Here is a 12,964-nt window from a genome sequence, read left to right as displayed (position 1 = left end):
TCTCACCACCTCCTCTTCCCACCTTGGTCTCCATACATTTGTTCTCTACATCTATGTCTCAATTTCTGCTTGGTAAATAAGATGTGGTACATATATACAATAGAATATCACTTAGCCATATAAGGGAACAAAATTGGCTCATTTGTAGAGACATGGATGGCCCTAGAGACTGTCCTACACAGTGAAGTAAATCAGAAAAACAAATCTTGTTTACTTAGACAAATTAGATGCCTCTAAGAGAGCATATATAATTTTTAGAAAATAAGTGAGCTCACAAAATATGCACTGTTTACAAGGAGAGATATGTCAACCATGTTGGTGATCCTTTCAGTCTTAAATACATACAGATAATAATTCCTACATTTTTTGTTTGTTTGACAGATAAATTTTCAGTTTGACTGGTGGAAAATCAAATGGTACTAATACTACAGTGAACTAAATGTCTTTAAGTAATATTTTTCCTTTGTTAAAAATAAAAGACAAACATGGAGTATTTGAGTATCAGGATTATTCTCTTTTCTATATATTTGTATAGAAAAGGCTTGATTTAAATATTACTTTATTTGCAGTTTAAAAAATTATTAGTTTTATGTTAAAAATGTACATTTTGAAAAGTATATAATTTGGTTAAGCTTGATGAATATATAAAACTTTGTGACTATCAGCCAGACCAAATTATAGAAATCAGGAAGTTTTCCCTCCTTTCCATCTCAAAGATGGAATCACTCTTCTATTCTGATTGTTCAGTTCGGTTCAGTCACTCAGTCCAACTCTTTGAGACCCCATGGACTGTAGAATGCCAGGCCACCCTGTCAATCACCAATTCCCAGAGTTACTCAAACTCATGTCCATTGAGTTGGTGATGCCATCCAACCATCTCATCCTCCCATTCCCTTCTTCTCTCGCCTTTAATCTTTCCCAGCATCAGGGTCTTTTCCAATGAGTCAGCTCTTCGCATCAGGTGGTCAAAGTATTGGAGTTTCAGCTTCAGCATCAGTCCTTCCAATGAACACCCAGGACTGATCTCCTTTAGGATGGACTGGTTGGATCTCCTTGCTGTCCAAGGGACTCTCAAGAGTCTTCTCCAATACCATAGTTCAAAAGCATCAATTTTTCAGTGCTCAGCTTTCTTTATAGTCCAACTCTCACATCCATACATGACCACTGGAAAAACCATAGCCTTGACCAGACGGACCTTTGTTAGCAAAGTAATGTCTCTGCTTTTTAATATGCTGTCTAGGTTGGTCATAACTTTCCTTCCAAGGAGTAAGCGTCTTTTAATTTCATGGCTGCAATCACCATCTGCCGTGATTTTTGGAGCCCAGAAAAATAAAGTCTGCCACTCTTTCCACTGTTTCCCCATCTATTTACCATGAAGTGATGGGACCAGATGCCATGATCTTAGTTTTCTGAATGTTGACCTTTAAGCCTTTTTTTTTCACTCTTCTTTCACTTTCATCAAGAGGCTCTTTAGTTCTTCACTTTCTGCCATAAGGGTGGTATCATCTGCATATCTGAGGTTATTGATATTTGTCCCAGCAATCTTGATTGCAGCATGTGCTTCCTCCAGCCCAGGGTTTCTCATGGTGTACTCTGCATATAAGTTAAATAAATGAAGTTGCTCAGTCGGGTCCGACTCTGTGACTCCATGGACTGTACCAGGATCCTCAGTCTATGGGATCTTCCAGGCAAGAATACTGGAGTGGGTTGCCATTTCCTTCTCCAGGGGATCTTCCCAACCCAGGGATCGAATCCGGGTCTCCCGCATTGTAGGCAGATGCTTTACCATCTGAGCTACAGGGAAGCCCAAAGTTACATAAGCAAGGTAACAATATACAGCCTTGACGTACTCCTTTTCCTATTTGGAACCAGCTTGTTGTTCCATGTCCAGTTCTAACTGTTGCTTCCTGACCTGCATACAGGTTTCTCAAGAGGCAGGTCAGGTGGTCTGATATTCCCATCTCTTTCAGAATTTTCCACAGTTTATTGTGATCCACCCAGTGAAAGGCTTTGGCATAGTCAATAAAACAGAAATAGATGTTTTTCTGGAACTCTCTTGCTTTTTCGATGATCCAGCGGATGCTGGCAATTTGATCTCTGGTTCCTCTGCCTTTTCTAAAACCAGCTTGAACATCTGGAAGTTCATGGTTCATGTATTGTTGAAACCTGGCTTGGAGAATTTTGAGCATTTTTTACTAGCATGTAAGAAAAGTGCAATTGTAAGGTGGTTTGAGCATTCTTTGGCATTGCCTTTCTTAGGCATTGGAATGAAAACTGACCTTTTCCAGTCCTGTGGCCACTGCTGAGTTTTCCAAGTTTTCTGGCATATTGAGTGCAGCACTTTCACAGCATCATCTTTCAGGATTTGAAATAGCTCAGCTGGAATTCCATCACCTCCACTAGCATTGTGGTTTGTTGCTGTTCTGATGGTTGCTGTTGTTTAATTGCTAAAACTCCTGCCTGACTCTTTTGTGATCCCATGGACTGTAGCTCTCTAGGCTCCTCTGACTATGGGATGCTCCAGGCAATTAATTGGAATGGGCAGCCATTTCCTTCTCCAGGAATGAAATCTTTCCGACCCAGGGATTGGAACTGTGTCTCTGGCATTGGCAGGAGTATTTTTTTTACCACTGAACCACTGAGGAAGCCTCTATTCCAATATTTCTAATAACTGAAGTCATACATGAGTATCAGGTAATTTGAAATAGATATGGTAACATTATTCTCTTAACACTTTAAAACAATTTAGAGCTTTATATCTAATTGAGTATCGGTGGATCCAGTTTGCAAGCTTTTGTAGTAGAAATACTACAGTGAACAAAGTTACTTTATTCTCCTTTGCAATTCTGATTAACATGTTTTTTTTAATTTAAATAACAGAAATCAACATTGATCTTGAAAATAGAATAAATATACTTTTCTAAAATGAAGGAATGTAGGGGTATAAGAGAGCCTTAAATTTCTTTGGGTTAAAAAGTAGATTTAACATCATATCTGGAAATATAAAGCTTACTGCTTTTCATTACGGAGTCTTACTTAAAACCAGGATTGTTGGGCCGAGGACAACCCCTTAGGTTCCAACAGGATAGTGGAATCTAGCTACAATCTAGCTATAATTTCCAAAATCAGATTAGAAGTATAAAATTTTTAGGAATTACTAGTAGTTTTGAGGATTATATTTAAATATGCCTACCAAGATGTTTGGGCGTCCCTGTTGGCTCAGATGGTAACGAATCTGCCTGCAATGCAGGAGACCTGGGTTCAATTCCTGGGTTGGACAGAACCCCTGGAGAGGGAAATGTTAACGCACTCCAGTATTCTTGCCTGAAGAATTTCATGGACAGAGAATCCTGGTGGGCTATAGTCCACGGAGCCATAGAGTCAGACACAACTGAGTGACTAAGACACACACATACACACACACACACACACACCAAGATGCTTAAAAATGTAAGCTTATCTGCTGTTGGAAGGCTGCAAGTTCTGTTTTCCTGTCAGAAACCTTAATCAACTGACACTGTTGACATGGTCCAGAAACAATGAACATGATCAGTGGAAGTTACACATCCTACTCATTATTGCTTTGTTGACGACTCATTCAATTGAGAGAACAATATTATAGGACTTGCTTACACTGATGTGAATCATTTGGTTCATAAACAAATGAGTAATGACCTGTTAGTCCAGGAGATTAAAAGCTAAGCACATGTTTCACAAGAACAAAAATCAGTCTAGGGGAGGAAACAGCAAATTCATGTTAGTCACTGGCTTTCAAAACTGAACAATGTTAGACAACTTGAGTTTGTGGAGTGGAACAAGGGAACACAGTTGCCATTTTTGCTGAGGACCATTTATAAAGAAGTTTCAAAGTTTCTTTTTGGAAAAATGACTTGCATTTTAAACAAGAAGTGAAGGTCACTCCGTCGTGTCCAACTCATAGAGTCCAAGGGATTCTCCAGGCCAGAATATTGGAGTGGGTAGCCTTTCAAGCAGCTACTAAGAAAATGGGTCCTCAAACAATTCACCCCCAAACTTTGTAAATAGCTACCAAACATCTCCTGTAGATTGCAATATATGACTCTGGCGTTGATTTCACTAGACTTTATACTCATCTCTAGTCCATGGACCCACTGTAGTAGGCAGTGCTGTTCCTGTAACTCTGTTCATGCTACGTCAGTGAAGGATAGAGGAAATTTTCCCAGAATACTGGAAAAATATGAGCAACTAGAAATTGGAAGTTTAGAGAGATCAAGAAAGTCAGTCTGGTAATAATAAGGTGATTAGAGCAGATGATTCAAAAGGGATCTAACATGGTGATTTTAAATGAACTTATTTATAAAATAGAAATAGATTCATAAACATAGAAAACAAAAACTTATGGTTACCAAATGGGATAACTGCTGGAGTGGACAAGATAAATTAGGAGATTGAGATTAACACATATACACTATTATGTATAAAATAAGTAACAAGGACCTGCTAAATAGTGCAGGAAATCATACTCAGTACCTTGTAATAATCTATAACAGAAAAGAATCTGAAAAAGAATATGTGTGTGTGTGTGTGTACGTGAATAAATCAGTTCACTTTCCTGTATACTTGAAACTAACACAACATTGTAAGTTAACAATACTTCAATTTAAAAAGTGACCCAGCAATCCCACTGCTGGGCACACACACCGAGGAAACCAGAACTGAAAGAGACACGTGTACCCCAGTGTTCATCGCAGCACTATTTATAATAGCCAGGACATGGAAGCAACCTAGATGTCCATCAGCAGACGAATGGATAAGAAAGCTGTGGTACATATACACAATGGAATATTACTCAGCCATTAAGAAGAATACATTTGAATCAGTTCTAATGAGGTGGATAAAACTGAAGCCTATTATACAGAGTGAAGTAAGCCAGAAAGAAAACCACCAATACAGTATACTAACACATATATATGGAATTTAGAAAGATGGTAACAATAACCCTGTATGTGAGACAGCAAAAGAGACACAGATGTATTGAACAGTCTTTTGGACTCTGTGGGAGAGGGCGAGGGCAGGATGATGTGGGAGAATGGCATTGAAACATGTAAATTATCATATGTGAAATGAATCGCCAGCCCAGGTTCGATGCATGATACAAGATGCTTGGGGCTGGTGCACTGGGATGACCCTGAGGGATGGGATGGGGAGGGAGGTGGGAGGGGGGTTCAGTATGGGGAACACATGTACACCCATGGCAGATTCATGTCAATGTATGGCAAAACCAATACAATATTGTAAAGTAAATAAATAAAACTGAAAAACAAAATGAATAAAAAGATCTTGTTGCACTTTATGTCAGTGAATGTTATGCCTATGTTTTCCTCTATGAGTTTTATAGTGTCTAGCCTTACATTTAAGTCTTTAATCCATTTTGAGTTTATTTTTGTGCATAGGAAGTGTTCTAATTTCATTCTTTTACATGTAGCTGTCCAGTTTACTCAGCACCATTTATTGAAGAGGTCGTCTTTTTTACTTTGACTAAGCTATTTCATGTCTCTGAAACTTGGTTCTTCATTTCTGAAAAGAAGAGGATACATTTTTAAGGACCCCTCTAGCTCCTAAATACTACCGCTGTCATTCAGAGTGGAGCTGGGCTCTAAAACTTGCTGATTTATACTTGAAAAAAAAATGGTGATTTTACTTGGTGTTAAAAGACCTCTTCAAACTCTTCAGTCAGAAAAAATCAAAATCTTTTTTGTGTTAACTGTCTTAAATAAACAGGCCAATAAAAGCTCCCCTCCCCCCCCAAAAAAAATGGAAAAGAAACAAAGCCAATCTGGTAGTAATAATGTGAGTAGTCAGTCAGTCAGTCAGTTCAGTCAGTCAGTCAGTCAGTTCAGTCAGTTCAGTCGCTCAGTCATGTCCGACTCTTTGCGACCCCATGAATCCCAGCACGCCAGGCCTCCCTGTCCATCACCAACTCTTGGAGTTTACTCAAACTCATGTCCATCAAGTCAGTGATGCCATCCAGCCATCTCATCCTCTGTCACACCCTTCTCCTCCTGCCCCCAATCCCTCCCAGCATCAGGGTCTTTTCCAATGAGTCAACTCTTCGCATCAGGTGGCCAAAGTATTGGAGTTTCAGCTTCAACATCAGTCCTTCCAATGAACACCCAGGACCGATCTCCTTTAGGATGGACTGGTTGGATCTCCTTGCAGTCCAAGTGAGTAGAGTAGACGGATTCAAACCGTCTACTCCCTAATGCTGGTGATTTTGTGCTTGAAAAAAACACAGATTGTCAACAATGAACAATGCACTAAACTAACTGCTAGTGACATAAAAGTTCATTCCTTGCCACTGATAAGCTTACTATATTATGAAAATGACTTTACAGTTTGTAATGAGATGTCTTGATTCTGGATTTCTGGGCCTGCAAGGATACACTGACGTTCCTATGTAGGAACCTGTTAAGATATCAGAGAGTCATTTAGCTCAATATTTCTGGTACCAAGACAGGGGAAATATGGATTTGCATTGATGAAATGCAATAATGATGTTTAATCTTGGAATCTCACATGCTTGTATTTTTAAAGAAAGGAAGGTAGTCTTTAATTGAACAATATTAAGACCTGAGAATACAGCTTTATTTTTCTCACTTTGCATGATCATCATGCACATAAAATACAGTGAGTTTTAAGAAATGACTGAAGAATAAATGATAGACTCAGGGTTAAAAATTCAAGTAGGTTTGAGTCCAGTCTCCTGTTTTTTCCACGAATTTAATATTAAAGGATTTGTAAGTGGTCAGTCAGGATGAAAATCAAATGGGAGGCTTAACAAATCATATCAGCTCTCTACCCCTGTCTCACATGTGCTATTATAAATATGCTGTATTCTATTTTACTCTTCATCAAAGTTGTGCTGGCTTAGCGTTCAACATGTTTTGGATTGCTTAACCTCGGCAAACTATTTAAAAATCTAACTATGTCATCTAGTACAGTCACTGGAATGGCCCTATTAAGAACATGCTATTCTTTTCAATGTAATTTAACTATGCCTTTTAGTAGCTTTAAGGCTGCATGAATATTAGAAGATTTTGAATGCATTTGCTAATATGCTGATTACATAATCAATGATACTGATCATGTAGTAGGATAAATTGCCATTGACTTTGAACTGCCTTAAAATTCCCCAAACATAAATTACCATAAATTTTTAATTTGATCTAACTTTGTTTCTAGAAAAGGCAATAGACACTATCATTTCGTCTATGTAGTTATTTGTAATTCACTGACTACAGTCAGTGTTCTTAATATTTCAGATGAAATCTTTCCGTTGAAATTTTTCCATTAAAATTATCTACAGCATACTTACCAGGTCACTACTACACATTATATGCATATTCCAGGCCTGATATACATCCCTATTCCTCACCATTTCTGTCCTAGTAAGGCATATCTCTCAACGTGTACTACAATGATCAAGCATCACATCCTTAAAACATGTCTTTCTTGTAACTACAGGCCATGGTACACAATGTGTATGCTTTAAGTAAGTAAGTAAGTGTTAGTCACTCAGTCATGCCTGACTCTGCAACGCTATGGACTGCAGTCCACCAGGCCCCTGTGTCCATGAGATTTTCCAGGCAGGGATACTGGAGTGGGTTGCCATTTCCTTCTCCAAGGGATCTTCCCAACCCAGGGATCAAACCTGGGTCTCCTGTACTGCAGACAGATTCTGAAAGGTTGTTGCTGAATCACGCAAAGACACTGGGGTTCTTGGCCTCACAGAGGAGAAGAATTCAATCTGGGGCCAAGACAAGGCTTGATCACTCAGAGTTTTTGTGTAATAAAGTTTTATTAAAGTATAAAGGAGATAGAGAAAGCTTCTGACATAGACATCAGAAGGGGGTAGAAAGAGTACCCCCTTGCTAGTGTCCACAATGGAGTTATATACTCTCCAATGAATCCAAAGAATGTCTGGAGGTTGTAAAGATCTCACCAGACCTACTCCCATAATTTACATTTTAAGATAAAAGAATTAGCCAGAGGATTTAATCCAGAGACTCTCCTCAGGCAGGATACATTATTGTTATATAATCCTTGCAAAGACCAGACCTACTCCCATAATTTACATTTTAAGATAACAGGATTAGCCAGGTTTAATCCACAGACTGTCCTCAAGCAGGATACATCATTGTTATATAATCCTCAGGAATGTAGAGGAAAAAAAGTTAAAAGTTTGTCCTTTCTTCCTCCTTGAGTATTCCAGACCTCTCTCTCTTGGGGACCCCTAGACTTCTTATCGACCTACCTAGGAAATGACTCTCAATTCTTTACTGACTGAGCTACATGGAAGTGTATGCTTTACTCTCATGGAAAGAAGGGAAGAAAGAGGAAGATACAGTATATTAAGAACATTAATTCTACTGCTAGTAATAATAGCAGTTAACATTTATTAATACTTATTTCATTAATCACGTTACATACAGTACTATTGCCAGTGAAACCCCAGTCTAACCACCAGGAACAATGCCTGCAGTTGAAAAAGTGAGTTTATTACTCATAGCACAGGAGAATGCCCACCATAGGAAACCATGGGATATCTCAGTAAAGCATACTGCGTATCTGTGTGTGCACGCTCAGTCACTCAGTTGAGTCAGAATCTTTGGGATTAGGAAGGACTTATTATAGGACTTGGGCTTCCCAGGTCGCTCAGATGATAAAGAATCTGCCTACAATGCAGACCTGGGTTTGATCCCTGGGTCATGAAGATCCCCTGGAGAAGAAAATGGCAACCCACTCCAGTATTCTTGCCTGGGAAATTCCATGGACAGAGGAGCCTGGTGGGCTATAGTCCATGGGGTGCCAAAGAACTGAACAGGACTGAGTGACTAACACTAACAATTGTAGGACTTAGGCTCTGGTTGAGTTGGGGTGGGTCCAAAGAAGTGGAGATTTACACTGGTTTGGGCGATGTCAGAAAGCAGGTATAGTTCCATAACTGTATATCTCAATAAATCTTAATTTGCTGGGAAGGTGAACCAACAAAAGACAAAAGCTGTATTTGATAAAACAGAAGAGCCACTCATACCAACTAGGAGAAAGGGTTCTGTGGTCCCCTGTGCCTTGAACAATGTTCATAATTGGTCAGTTTTTAGGCTTGACTATGGAGTGATCTTGTTATTGGTGTGATCCATCATGACCACCGTGTGGTCTTCTCTGATGTTGATATTCTGTGTAATTGCTTATGTTCAACAGTTGAATAACAGGGCCTGGCAGTGAGTGCAAGAACAGCAAGTAGCAACAGCAAGGCCCCGCTGATGGTCCCAGGCTAGCTCCAGAGGCCCAGGACTGCTTTTCTCTTACTTGATACATATATTAGGCCATTTATTTCATCAACAATCTGATCAGTTTTATGCTACGATCATCTCCGTTCTATTGGTGAGATAAATGAAAGTCAGATGGGTTATATAACTTGCTCAAGGACACAGTGACAGTAATTGGACCCATTAGTGGAACATTAGGCTGTCTGCTTCCCTGATTCCAGAGGCCAAACCATTAATCCTACACTAAAGTCTCCATTAATAGGCATATGAGAGAAATAATTATTGTATTTTTCTCCTTTTGAGTCATGTTATTACCCTAAGAGCTACAAACATGAAAAATGTTCTCAACCCTCTGATATCATCAAACATTTCAAATGTAGCCCTTCTCTCTCCCCTCAACCCTTCACAATGTTTCAGCTTGTAAAGTGGTCAGCTTGCTCTGTTGAGTCAGGAGGTCTACTCAAAGCATATTATTCTCATGCCTTAGGCTGAAATACAGAAACCATATAAATGTTTCTAGGCTGAGCCACCCAAACCCACAAATAGGCAACGCTTTCCTCTGCCTCCTACCCAAGGATATGAGCAGCAAAACTTTCTTGAATAATCCCAGGAGCACCCTCTGAGATTGCTTAGGGATTTATCTGGCTTACAACCCAAGTCACAGCAGCCCTGGACAGCTCAACAATATGATGTGGTTTCTCATGACCTACTTTCATACAGACTGGTATTCAGCTTTATCTTCAGAATTCAGGCACTCTGGGAAGAAGTCAGACTCATGCTACTGGACATTTCATACTTTTAAGATTAAAGACAGGGAATTCCCTGGTGGTCCAGTGATTAGGACTCTGCTTTCACTGTCAAGGGCCTGGGTTTGATTCCTGGCTGGGGAACTAAGCTCCCATGAGCACTGTGGCATGGCCAAAAAACAAGTAAATAAATTAAAAAATAAAAGATCGTTGATAGCTTGACCCCAAATTTGACTAATTTCATTTTACATTTGTAGGCATATAATATTTTGCTGCACTTATAATTATATAATATATTACAGAAAGTCTATATAACATTAGAGATAAACTTCTAGTTTTACAATATAACTGTAAATTCTTAAACGCTTCTCCTAATGTGTGGTTAAGTCTCCTCCCTTTGAATGTGGACAGGTTTGTGACTGCTTTGATCACTGAAGTATAGCAGAAGTGACCCAATGTGACTTCTGAGGCTACATTAAAAAGGCAAAGCAGCTTCTGCTTTGTCTGTTGGAAAATTCATATTTGAAGCCCTCAGCCCCAGATGGGAAGTGCATGAAGTCTGAGACTGCCTACATCAACAGATGAGCCCTTCCTGCCTAGGAACCAGACCTTTGAATGAAGCTGTCTTGGGCCCTTTGGACCATTTACCATGATAATACCACTGGAAGATATCTGACCACACCACACAGGACAGAAGAACCACGCAACTGAGCGCTGCCCAGATTTCCAACCCAGAAAATCACAACATACAATAAAAGAGTTTTTGTTTTGTCATAGTTTCATACACAGAAGTAGATAACTGGAATAATTTACCCATGAAGAACTGATTGCAAGGAATTTCACATGGCTGGAGAAATGGATAATGATTAAAAGAGACCCATCTTTTTGGCAAACTCAGTACATCATGAGCATTATGTGATACTTCCCCCCACCCCCCAAAAAGTAATACAATCTGGATAAGGTCGGGAGGCAAGCAAATATTCCCTTAAATTATTTGGTGTAAAGCACACCAACTATTCTCTAAGTATTCATTCATTCAACCAGTGAACTATTCACCACAGGCAATAAACTTTGACTTGAATTTCACTTTGTGCAAGGTTTAAGTATGAATTATTACAGATGCAGTAGTAACAAACAAATATATACTACTCTTCAAGGATTTTTTTAGTTTAGAGAAAAAAAATACAAACTTTAAAAATAATTCTGGTATTTTTGTGACATATTTCCAGTCATCATTTTCTAACATGCCCAATTATCTTCTCCAATTTATGGATTCAAATAGCATGGAAATGCAGTTTAGTTTAATAGGTAATCTACTGAATGATGAACATAACAAAATGATTTAATCAGTATGAAGTGATTTTTATATTAATATACAAAAATAATTTAGGAGAAATGTTACTAGTAAATATTAAATTGCCAAATTTTAAATATAGTAAGTAAAAAAGGTTTGTATCAGCAGATCTCAAATTGAGTCCATATATTCATTTCATACACTTCTTTTCAAGAGTGTCCAGGATCTTGGTAATTAAAACCCTGCAAACTCTGTTGGTCCTTTGCCACTAAGCCAGTGTATATTTGCCTTTGGGACAGGAAATATGTAAACCAAAATAAGAGAAATCATGACTCACTGTATTTTGAAGTTATAAGAAACATATTAGGTGATAGGTCCTGATAAAGCATAGTTTTATATTTGACTACTAGTTACAAAAAATATATCACCTCTTATACAATATTCTATTGTAAATAATCAAGATTCTTATTAAGTAAAAATAGTTTTATAATCATCCCTCACTATACACTATACATGGTTAAAGTATAGGGGTAAACAATATATGTATTCAGATACCCATGAAGAGACTGCAAATATAAGAGGACTAATGCTGAAACAAAGGACAATTGGATGATTAAGAAGCCCAGGGGAGGAGTTGAAAGACATCTTTACACAATTCATTAATAAATTCTAACCAAGATTCATAAAGCAGAACAGGTGGAGAACTCTGTAGCTGCACATACTTAAATATTGATGCTGTGAACACTCATTCACATGGACCAGAACTTGTCCCACATTTTGAATTTGAAATGATCTTAAGTGGTAAGATAGGAAAATGAAAAATAAAATAAATCCCATAGTAAGAAGCCATTTTCCTTTTAATCCATCTTTCATTCCTCTTGAATACCCTGAAAGATTCAGTTTGGTGCTGGTGTGTCCTAAACATCATTCTAAAACTTGTTTAATCTAACAAAAAGTAGGTATATGGCACAAAACCATCACAAAACAATACTATCATATTAGAATGTGATCACATAGATTTTTGTATTTATTTTTATATTTACCTTAATTTATCAACTGACACTGATTTTTACACTCATAGTAATAGATAAATAGGCTTTCCAGGATGCTGATAGGGTACATATGAAGATTTAATGAGGTATATATGATTACTGCCTGATCTTTCTGTTCCTGAATGAAGATACATATGTACAGAATCCGAATTTGATTCTGCAACCAAATCCACCAAAAATGTTGTGGTCTATAAATTTGGTTGTCCAGATTCTAATCTTCACCACCAACCTCTACCTCCCATGTCAGAGGCATTATTATCTGTCACCATAATTAAATAACAAGAACTTCTAATTGATCTGCCAGTTCCTATCTCTTTCCCTATCTGTACTCCATTTTCAACACAGCATCCAAAGTACCCCATGAAAAATGCTATCGACCCCATAATTCTCTGTACAGATTCCTCCAACATCTCCCCACTTTACTCAGAACCAAAGTCCATCTATTTTCAATGTCCTATTGAGATCTGGTTGCTGACTATTAACTTGACCTCACCTACGACAAAGCTCATCCAACTTGCATCCACCAGAAAAAAAATTACTAAGAATATTGTTAACATGTCTCCA

The sequence above is a fragment of the Dama dama genome, chromosome 4 (assembly GCF_033118175.1).
Source record: "Dama dama isolate Ldn47 chromosome 4, ASM3311817v1, whole genome shotgun sequence".
In the NCBI taxonomy this organism is placed as follows: Eukaryota; Metazoa; Chordata; class Mammalia; order Artiodactyla; family Cervidae; genus Dama; species Dama dama.
This window is presented reverse-complemented; position numbering follows the sequence as displayed.